Genomic DNA, 12,684 nt, shown 5'->3' on the forward strand with positions numbered 1-12,684 from the left:
GCCCAGTGGCTCTCAATAGCCCCTACACCGCCCAGTGGCTTTCTCAATAGCCCCCTACACCGCCCAGTGGCTCTCATAGCCCCCTACACCGCCCAGTGGCTTTACATAGGCCTACACCGCCCAGTGGCTTTACATAACCTCTACACGCCCAGTGGCTTGCTATAGCCCCCTTGGCTTTACATAGCCCCCTACACCGCCCAGTGGCTTTACATAGCCCCCTACACCGCCCAGTGGCTTTACATAGCCCCCTACACCGCCCAGTGGCTTTACATAGCCCCTACACCGCCCAGTGGCTTTACATAGCCCCCTACACCGCCCAGTGGCTTTACATAGCCCCCTACACCGCCCAGTGGCTTTACATAGCCCCCCTACACCGCCCAGTGGCTTTACATAACCCCCTACACCGCCCAGTGGCTTTACATAGACCCCCTACACCGCCCAGTGGCTTTACATAGCCCCCTACACCGCCCAGTGGCTTTACATAGCCCCCTACACCGCCCAGTGGCTTTACATAGCCCCCTACACCGCCCAGTGGCTTTACATAGCCCCCTACACCGCCCAGTGGCTTTACATAGCCCCCTACACCGCCAGTGGCTTTACATAGCCCCCTACACCGCCCAGTGGCTTTACATAGCCCCCCTACACCGCCCAGTGGCTTTACATAACCCCCTACACCGCCCGTTGGCTTTACATAGCCCCCTACACCGCCCAGTGGCTTTACATAGCCCCCAACACCACCCAGTGGCTTTACATAGCCCTCCCTACACCGCCCAGTGGCTTTACATAACCCCCCCTTACACCGCCCAGTGGCTTTACAGCTTGTGGGCACCGCTTGTCACCGTTATAGTGCATATAATGTATTGTTTAGTGTAGTGGCTTTGCTGGCATGCATCTAAAATATTCTTTTGAGTTTGCCCCACCAAGATTTACATGCTAAATTTGCCTCTGGTTATTTTAAATGTCTTGCTATTTTTATATAGGGACATAAAACACACTGGGGGGGCTCAAGTTTCAACTTTAGCCCCCGTCGTGTTGCCAGGCAGAGCTGTTTTATCCAGACACACATCCTGTGCTTTTTCATTTGGCGCATAGGGCAGACAGACACAGCTTGGCTACATTGTAACCTTGAAGTGGCCACGGCGCATACTCTCATATGGGCCAAGACTGTTACTTTTGTAACTGAATGAAAAAAATGTAACAATTATGATTTAACCGAAAATAGATCTAATAAATCTGCAAAATGTAGAATGGTGTGCAATGCCTGTAAACAGCTTGTGGTGCTGTTTACACGCAGCTCAGTGATATGTAACAACACCACTGGATCAACACCACTGGATCAACACCACTGGATCAACACCATTGGATCAACATTATCGGATCAACACCACTGGATCAACACCATTGGATCAACATTATCGGATCAACACCACTGGATCAACATTATCGGATCAACACCACTGGATCAACATTATCGGATCAACACCATTGGATCAACATTATGGATCACACCACCACATTATGGATCAACACCTGGATTCGGATCAACATTATCGGATCAACACCACTGGATCAACACCACTGGATCAACACCACTGGATCAACACCACTGGATCAACACCACTGGATCAACACCACTGGATCAACACCATCGGATCAACATTATCGGATCAACATTATCGGATCAACACCATTGGATCAACACCATTGGATCAACATTATCAGATCAACACCACTGGATCAACACTATTGGATCAACACCACTGGATCAACACCACTGGATCAACACCATTGGATCAACACCATTGGATCAACACCACTGGATCAACACCACTGGATCAACACCATTGGATCAACACCATTGGATCAACACTATTGGATCAACACCACTGGATCAACACCATTGGATCAACATTATCGGATCAACACCATTGGATCAACACCATTGGATCAACACCATTGGATCAACACCATTGGATCAACACTATCGGATCAACACCATTGGATCAACACCATCGGATCAACACCATTGGATCAACACCATTGGATCAACACCATTGGATCAACACCATTGGATCAACACTATTGGATCAACATTATCGGATCAACACCATTGGATCAACATTATTGGATCAAGTAGATAAACATTGTCTTTAGCAGGTGCCTTTTCTTTTTAACACCAGTGGTGCGACTAGTGCCTTCTAACTGCACTGTGCCAACACAGGCCAACACAGGCCAACACAGGCCAATACAGGCCAACACAGACCAACACAGGCCAACACAGGCCAATACAGGCCAACACAGGCCAATACAGGCCAACACAGGCCAATACAGGCCAATACAGTTGAGCGGAAGCAAAGAAAAACTACACTTTTGATCAAAACCATTTTGAGGTGACGGGGTACGGGGGACGGGGTACGGGGGACGGGGGACGGGGGACGGGGTACGGGGTGCAAAATGCAATCTGTTAATTATTATATCATATTTCAAATGGACATATCTATTTTAATATAGACTAGCTCAAAACATTACCAATCACTGAACATTACCCGATGAATCATTTTCTGGTACAACATAGAGGTGCAAAAACATTCATTCAGGCACGATGGACACAGTCCCACCTGGACAAGAGGAACACCTATGGACACAGGGCTATCCCACCTGGACAAGAGGAACACCTATGGACACAGGGCTATCCCACCTGGACAAGAGGAACACCTATGGACACAGGGCTATCCTACCTGGACAAGAGGAACACCTATGGACACAGGGCTATCCCACCTGGACAAGAGGAACACCTATGGACACAGTCCTACCTGGACAAGAGGAACACCTATGGACACAGTCCCACCTGGACAAGAGGAACACCTATGGACACAGGGCTATCCCACCTGGACAAGAGGAACACCTATGGACACAGGGCTATCCCACCTGGACAAGAGGAACACCTATGGACACAGTCCCACCTGGACAAGAGGAACACCTATGGACACAGGGCTATCCCACCTGGACAAGAGGAACACAGGGCTATCCCACCTGGACAAGAGGAACACCTATGGACACAGGGCTATCCCACCTGGACAAGAGGAACACCTATGGACACAGGGCTATCCCACCTGGACAAGAGGAACACCTATGGACACAGGGCTATCCCACCTGGACAAGAGGAACACCTATGGACACAGGGCTATCCCACCTGGACAAGAGGAACACCTATGGACACAGGGCTATCCCACCTATGGACACAGGGCTATCCCACCTGGACAAGAGGAACACCTATGGACACAGGGCTATCCCACCTGGACAAGAGGAACACCTATGGACACAGGGCTATCCCACCTGGACAAGAGGAACACCTATGGACACAGGGCTATCCCACCTGGACAAGAGGAACACCTATGGACACAGGGCTATCCCACCTGGACAAGAGGAACACCTATGGACACAGGGCTATCCCACCTGGACAAGAGGAACACCTATGGACACAGGGCTATCCCACCTGGACAAGAGGAACACCTATGGACACAGGGCTATCCCACCTGGACAAGAGGAACACCTATGGACACAGGGCTATCCCACCTGGACAAGAGGAACACCTATGTGAGAATGCTGTTCATCAACATCATAGTCCACTCCAAGCTTGACACTAAAACTCAAGGCCCTTGGTATGAGCACCTACCTCCCTCTGCAACTGGATCCTGGACTTCCTGATGGGCCGCGCCCTGGTGGTAAGGGTAGGCAACAACACATCTGCCACGCTGACGGGGCCCCCTCAACACGTACTCCCTGTTCACCCCTCGGGCCATGTCCAACACCATCATTAAGTTTGCAGACCCTAGAGCCCTGATAACAAACTACAGGGAGGTTAGAGCCCTGGTAACAAAACCACGAGCCCTGTAACAAACTACAGGGAGGAGGTTAGGCCATGGTAACAAACTACTCAACAAACCAGGAGGAGGTTAAGCCCTTAACAAACTACAGGAGGAGGTTAGAGCCCTGGTAACAAACACAGGGAGGAGGTTAGAGCCCTGATAACAAACTAGAGCCCTGGTAACAAACTACAGGGAGGAGGTTAGAGCCCTGGTAACAAACTACAGGGAGGAGGTTAGAGCCCTGGTAACAAACTACAGGGAGGAGGTTAGAGCCCTGGTAACAAACTACAGGGAGGAGGTTAGAGCCCTGGTAACAAACTACAGGGAGGAGGTTAGAGCCCTGGTAACAAACTACAGGGAGGAGGTTAGAGCCCTGGTAACAAACTACAGGGAGGAGGTTAGAGCCCTGGTAACAAACTACAGGGAGGAGGTTAGAGCCCTGGTAACAAAACAGGGAGGAGGTTAGAGCCCTGGTAACAAACTACAGGGAGGAGGTTAGAGCCCTGGTAACAAACTACAGGGAGGAGGTTAGAGCCCTGGTAACAAACTACAGGGAGGAGGTTAGAGCCCTGGTAACAAACTACAGGGAGGAGGTTAGAGCCCTGGTAACAAACTACAGGGAGGAGGTTAGAGCCCTGGTAACAAACTACAGGGAGGAGGTTAGAGCCTCCTCCTATTGCCCCTATTGTCGTCGACGGGCTGCAGTGGAGAGGGTCAAAAACGTGAAGTTTCTTTGCGTGCGCATCACAGCCTCTTCAACCTCATGAGTAAATTCAGCCCTGCATGGCGCTCAGATCTCCAGCTGCACTATTGAGAGGGTTAGGGTTAGGGTTATGAGAGTAACCGGCTGCATCACCATCTGGTACAGCAACTGCACACGCACACACACACACGCAAACACTGCTAAACTATAAATACTTCTAGGTCTTGGAATATGAGCAATGAGCATTGTCTCTTTCAAGAGGTCATGACCTTTAAGGCACAGGTGTAACTACAGGGTTGCTAGTTCCTGTACCATACTCTGGAATTCGTATCTTCACACGGCCAAAACAATGTTCCCTCAAAAAATATTAGGCACTGAGAACTGTATGCTGAGCGCAAACTTGAATGTTGTGTACATTCTGTGCAACTTCCAGCGCACGTTTACTGTCAATACGGAGGCTGTACCCACTTTATGTTAGTTTTAACAGTGGTCAAGTAGGCTGCTGTGGCTATTTGATCATAATGTAGGTCTAACAGAGTGGCCTACCATTAAAAACAGTGGAGAAAATGCATCCCATAATATTTTAACATGTAATTAGGTTTTAAATGTTTATTTATTTAGATTTTTAACCTTTATTTAACTAGGCAAGTCAGTTAAGGACAAATGTCTTATTTACAATGACGGCCTACCAAAAGGACTCCTGCGGGGACAAGGGCCTGGGATTAAAAATCAATTCAATAAAAATATAGGCCAAAACACACATCACGACAAGAGAGACAACACTACACTACATAAAGAGAGACCTAAGACAACAGCATAGCATGGTAGCAACACAACATGGCAGCAGCACATGGTAGTTGCACAAAACATGGTACAAACATAAATGGGCACAGACACCAGCACAAAGGGCAAGAAAGTAGAGACAACAATACATCAACTGCCAGTAAGAGTGTCCATGATTGAGTCTTTGAATGAAGAGATGGAGATAAAACTGTCCAGTTTGAGTGTTTGTTGCAGCTCGTTCCAGTCGCTAGCTCTGATTGCCGAATGGTAAAGAACATCTAGCCACTGAAGAGTACCCTTACCTGCTGATCTATAAAATAAATGTCTCCGTAATCTAGCATGGGTAGGAGGGTCATCTGAATCAGGGTTAGTTTGGCAGCTGGGGTGAAAGAGGAGAGATTACGATAGAGGAAACCAAGTCTAAATGTAACTTTAGCCTGCAGCTTTGATATATGCTGAGAGAAGGACAGTGTACCATCTAGCCATACTCCCAAGTACTTGTATGAGGTGACTACCTCAATCTCTAAACCCTCAGAGGTAGTAATCACACCTGTGGGGAGAGGGGCATTCTTCTTACCAAACCACATGACCTTTGTTTTGGAGGTGTTCAGAACAAGGTTAACGGCAGAGAAAGCTTGTTGGACACTAAGAAAGCTTTGTTGTTGAGCGTTTAACAAAAAATCCGGGGAGGGGCCAGCAGAAGACTGTGTCATCTGCATAATAATGGATGGGAGAGCTATGTTGATGATGTAAATTGAGAAGCGCGTTGGGCCTAGGATCGAGCCTTGGGGTACATTCCATGAGATAAAAAAAACAACATAAAGGGCTTGACATTCACCTGTTTAGCCACTTGTCCATCAGACAAGGAGGTGACTGAAAATTGTGAAATGATTCTACCTTCTGCCTATTGGCTCCTTGGGTTATTCAAGCCTTTCTCAAAATACAACACCGCCCCTTTAAGACATAAAAAAAAAAGCTCTTTTCCTGACTGGCTTTTCAAAGATGTCTAGAAAAGTACATGTTTTGAGCTCTTGTAGGAAGCAGCCATTTTTTGACTACAAATGATCTGGTAATAATAATAGTCAGGAACTAAAGGTCACATGGCTACATCTCTTCGATCTCAACACAAGTGAGTTACTCATGGCCGCTCATGATCCATATTTAGCCTATTTGTAATGGGCTATTTGCATACTGCAGCTCTGATTGGTTTAATAGTGTGTGTCAATGCAATAGAATCCTGTTCCAATATGTTGTGCCTACAACAAAAATCTCTTGCACAGTTCCATTTGTTTCGGTATGTTGCTTTGAAAGTGGCTAATATTGCGGTGACAGTGTTAACAGGGACAACTCTAGGAACAGTGGTCACCAACCTTTTCTGAGTCAAGATCACTTTCTGGGCCTCCCGGGTGGCGCAGTGGTTAAGGGCGCTGTACTGCAGCGCCAGCTGTGCCATCAGAGACTCTGGGTTCGCGCCCAGGCTCTGTCGTAACCGGCCGCGACCGGGAGGTCCATGGGGCGACGCACAATTGGCCTAGCGTCGTCCGGGTTAGGGAAGGCTTGGCCGGTAGGGATGTCCTTGTCTCATCGCGCACCAGCGACTCCTGTGGCGGGCGCAGTGTGCACTAACCAAGGTTGCCAGGTGCACAGTGTTTCCTCCGACACATTGGTGCGGCTGGCTTCCGGGTTGGATGCGCGCTGTGTTAAGAAGCAGTGCGGCTTGGTTGGGTTGTGTATCGGAGGATGCATGACTTTCAACCTTCGTCTCTCCCGAGCCGTACGGGAGTTGTAGCGATGAGACAAAATAGTAGCTACTACAACAATTGGATAACATGAAATTGGGGAGAAAAAGGGGTAAAAAAAAATAAAAAAAATAAAAAATCACTTTCTGAGTCAAAATGCCCAGATCTACCGCTGAGACTTTTTAACATGACTTAAAAAACATAAACCTATGCAACATTAACCAATTAAAAACAGTCCTGTAGCAATGAGGTTTGAGCAGTAAGCTGTAGACCCAATACATTATCACAGCATACTGGCTTTGCTTGAATTTACCTGCCAATGCATTGTTGTTTGGGCCATAAAAAAAAAGATATTTCAAAATTTGAGGTAGGCTATATGATCATACCGGTAATAGATCCGTTGTTGTATTACTTGAGGCACAGCTGAGTGAGCATACATTTAAATAATACAGTATGCTTTGTATCTTAAGGAGAAAGCAGCAGACTGAGGGTCCGCCTCAACATCCCTCTGCTCTGCCACTGACCTAAAAGGGACACCGTTTTATTGGTAAACTCGAGTATTGGTCTCATGCACAAATTAATGTTGTTACTCCTATGAACAGAGAAAGTTAAATATTCCTCAATATCAAAAAAAGACCCAGGCCGCTAATAATAACAACGCAAGCCTATAGAAACACTCTCCTACTCATTCTTTCCGATAGGTACACTCTCCTACTCATTCATTCCTATAGGTACACTCTCCTACTCATTCATTCATATAGGTACACTCTCCTACTCATTCATTCCTATACATACACTCTCCTACTCATTCATTCCTATAGGTACACTCTCCTACTCATTCTTTCCGATAGGTACACTCTCCTACTCATTCATTCCTATAGGTACACTCTCCTACTCATTCATTCCTATAGGTACACTCTCCTACTCATTCTTTCCGATAGGTACACTCTCCTACTCATTCTTTCCGATAGGTACACTCTCCTACTCATTCATTCCTATAGGTACACTCTCCTACTCATTCATTCCTATAGGTACACTCTCCTACTCATTCATTCCGATAGGTACACTCTCCTACTCATTCATTCCTATAGGTACACTCTCCTACTCATTCATTCCTATAGGTACACTCTCCTACTCATTCTTTCCGATAGGTACACTCTCCTACTCATTCATTCCTATAGGTACACTCTCCTACTCATTCTTTCCGATAGGTACACTCTCCTACTCATTCTTTCCGATAGGTACACTCTCCTACTCATTCATTCCTATAGGTACACTCTCCTACTCATTCTTTCCGATAGGTACACTCTCCTACTCATTCTTTCCGATAGGTACACTCTCCTACTCATTCATTCCTATAGGTACACTCTCCTACTCATTCTTTCCGATAGGTACACTCTCCTACTCATTCATTCCTATAGGTACACTCTCCTACTCATTCTTTCCGATAGGTACACTCTCCTACTCATTCTTTCCGATAGGTACACTCTCCTACTCATTCATTCCGATAGGTACACTCTCCTACTCATTCATTCCTATAGGTACACTCTCCTACTCATTCATTCATATAGGTACACTCTCCTACTCATTCATTCCTATAGATACACTCTCCTACTCATTCATTCCTATAGGTACACTCTCCTACTCATTCATTCCTATAGGTACACTCTCCTACTGATTCATTCCTATAGGTGCACTCTCCTACTGATTCATTCCTAAAGGTACACTCTCCAACTCATTCATTACTACTGCAGTGCTTGTTGTAGTGCTGAGTGGAAATAGGAAGAACGCGCATTGTCTGGCTAATAAAAGTATTGAATTCAAAGTGTTGACAGGGCTGAGTGAAAACGTAAACATGAACTCAGTCATAAAAACAGCAGCTCTTTGCTGTATTTATTGACAGTCTCTCTAATCATGGTTTTATACGTTTTGAAATCTCACAGTGTACATTTTGCTGTAGCTTTGTTTAATGCCTGCTACATTACTACAGATACAGTAATCTGAGCCATCCGATTGGCCAGCGGTAGATTTATCGTGCAATTGATTTGCTCTCAAGCTCCGCCGATAAGGCACATTTTGTACCTTGAGACAAATGAATTGTTCAAAATGGCAACAAATCGGGTGCACCTACCGACAACAGCCGAGACAAATAAAATAAAATAGGAACACAAGGTTTTATCATTGTTTTTTTTTACAGAAATTATTGGCAATCGACTAGGAATGCCTTTCGCAAATGACCGGTTGGTGACCGGTTGGTGACCACTGCTCTAAAGAATTGAGTGAAGTATAGACTGGAGGTCAGCCTGATGAACCATACTACTCAGTAATCTCCTCCATGGAGACTGGGGGTCAGCCTGATAAACCATGAAGACTGGGGACAGCCTGATGAACCATGAAGACTGGGGGTCAGCCTGATGAACCATGAAGACTGGGGACAGCCTGATGAACCATGAAGACTGGGGTCAGCCTGATGAACCATGAAGACTGGGGGTCAGCCTGATGAACCAAACTACTCATTAATCTCCTCCATGAAGACTGGAGGTCAGCCTGATGAACCATGAAGACTGGGGGTCAGCCTGATGAACCAAACTAATCAGTAATCTCCTCCATGAAGACTGGAGGTCAGCCTGATGAACCAAACTACTCAGTAATCTCCTCCATGAAGACTGGAGGTCAGCCTGATGAACCATACTACTCAGTAATACCCTCCATGAAGACTGGGGGTCAGCCTGATGAACCAAACTACTCAGTAATCTCCTCCATGAAGACTGGGGGTCAGCCTGATGAACCAAACTACTCAGTAATCTCCTCCATGGAGACTGACGATCAGCCTGATGAACCAAACTACTCAGTAATCTCCTCCATGAAGACTGGAGGTCAGCCTGATGAACCAAACTACTCAGTAATCTCCTCCATGAAGACTGGGGGTCAGCCTGATGAACCATGAAGACTGGGGGTCAGCCTGATGAACCATGAAGACTGGGGGTCAGCCTGATGAACCAAACTACTCAGTAATCTCCTCCATGAAGACTGGGGGTCAGCCTGATGAACCATGAAGACTGGGGGTCAGCCTGATGAACCATGAAGACTGGGGGTCAGTCTGATGAACCAAACTAATCAGTAATCTCCTCCATGAAGACTGGGGGTCAGCCTGATGAACCATGAAGACTGGGGGTCAGCCTGATGAACCATGAAGACTGGGGGTCAGTCTGATGAACCAAACTAATCAGTAATCTCCTCCATGAAGACTGGGGGTCAGCCTGATGAACCAAACTAATCAGTAATCTCCTCCACGAAGACTGGGGGTCAGCCTGATGAACCAAACTACTCAGTAATCTCCTCCACGAAGACTGGGGGTCAGCCTGATGAACCAAACTACTCAGTAATCTCCTCCACGAAGACTGGGGGTCAGTCTGATGAACCAAACTAATCAGTAATCTCCTCCATGAAGACTGGGGGTCAGCCTGATGAACCATGAAGACTGGGGGTCAGCCTGATGAACCATGAAGACTGGGGGTCAGTCTGATGAACCAAACTAATCAGTAATCTCCTCCATGAAGACTGGGGGTCAGCCTGATGAACCATGAAGACTGGGGGTCAGTCTGATGAACCAAACTAATCAGTAATCTCCTCCATGAAGACTGGGGGTCAGTCTGATGAACCAAACTAATCAGTAATCTCCTCCATGAAGACTGGGGGTCAGCCTGATGAACCATGAAGACTGGGGGTCAGCCTGATGAACCATGAAGACTGGGGGTCAGCCTGATGAACCAAACTACTCAGTAATCTCCTCCATGAAGACTGGGGGTCAGCCTGATGAACCATGAAGACTGGGGGTCAGCCTGATGAACCATGAAGACTGGGGGTCAGTCTGATGAACCAAACTAATCAGTAATCTCCTCCATGAAGACTGGGGGTCAGCCTGATGAACCAAACTACTCAGTAATCTCCTCCACGAAGACTGGGGGTCAGCCTGATGAACCATGAAGACTGGGGGTCAGCCTGATGAACCATGAAGACTGGGGGTCAGTCTGATGAACCAAACTAATCAGTAATCTCCTCCATGAAGACTGGAGGTCAGCCTGATGAACCAAACTAATCAGTAATCTCCTCCATGAAGACTGGGGGTCAGCCTGATGAACCAAACTACTCAGTAATCTCCTCCATGAAGACTGGAGGTCAGCCTGATGAACCAAACTACTCAGTAATCTCCTCCATGAAGACTGGAGGTCAGCCTGATGAACCAAACTACTCAGTAATCTCCTCCATGAAGACTGGAGGTCAGCCTGATGAACCAAACTACTCAGTAATCTCCTCCATGGAGACTGGGGTCAGCCTGATGAACCATGAAGACTGGGGGTCAGTCTGATGAACCAAACTAATCAGTAATCTCCTCCACGAAGACTGGGGGTCAGCCTGATGAACCAAACTACTCAGTAATCTCCTCCACGAAGACTGGGGGTCAGTCTGATGAACCAAACTAATCAGTAATCTCCTCCATGAAGACTGGGGGTCAGCCTGATGAACCAAACTACTCAGTAATCTCCTCCACGAAGACTGGGGGTCAGCCTGATGAACCAAACTACTCAGTATATAGCCCAACTCTCACACACTCACATGCACACATACATTTACTGATAAATGTATAATTAGTAGGTTTTGTTATCTCTTTGAACAATCCTTTTTTATTTTTGTACTTCTATTGCTTTTTTGTGGTGTGGTTTTTATACAAGCCCCTGAGCTTTCAACTACACCTGCATAATGTATTAGTTTGAATCTGTATTATTTGTCAATTGTTTTCTTTGGTGAAAATAAATTAAACTAAACTTAAACTAGGTCGCCATCCGATGGTTCCCCTCAATCGCTAACGAGACAATAATCAGATGCGTTCATAATGAACCAGTTTCAGTTACAGGGTGTTTCCCGTCTTCAGCCAGTTGCAGGCTGACTTTTAGTGGGATACGTCTTGTCCTGAAGGCAGAACTGAGCGATTTCCGCTAGATAGACCAGCTGCAAAAGGTCCAAATTGGCTTTATTGTAAGAATTCATAAAAACAAATATGAGCTATTTGGTCTTAATTTAAGGTTAGGGTTAAGTTGTTATGTTATGACTTTGTGGCTGTGCCAGCTAGTGACCCTAACCTTAACCACACTAGTGACCACCCTGCAGAACTGCTCCAGAGCTTGATGGAGAACGCTAACCTGCTAGTCAGATTCAGTGTCCCACAAATGTTGCTTTTCAAACTGTGCGCAGCTCAGCAGTTTGAAGAATTGATCTGGTCTCTCTCTTAATTTCTATTTCAATTTAAGGGCTTTATTGTCATGGGAAACATGTGTTAACATTGCCAAAACAAGTGAAGTAAATAATAAACAAAAGTGAAATAAACAAAAATGTACACTAAACATTACACTCATAGAAGTTCCAAAGGAATTAAGACATTTCAAATGTCATATCATGTATATATGCAGTGTTTATCGATGTGAAAATAGTTCAAATAGAAAAGGGAATATAAATAAACATAAATATGGGTTGTATTTAAAATGTTTTTTGTTCTTCACTGGTTGCCCTTTTCTTGTGACAACAGGTCACA

Source organism: Oncorhynchus nerka, linkage group LG20 (assembly GCF_034236695.1).
Source record: "Oncorhynchus nerka isolate Pitt River linkage group LG20, Oner_Uvic_2.0, whole genome shotgun sequence".
In the NCBI taxonomy this organism is placed as follows: domain Eukaryota; kingdom Metazoa; phylum Chordata; class Actinopteri; order Salmoniformes; family Salmonidae; genus Oncorhynchus; species Oncorhynchus nerka.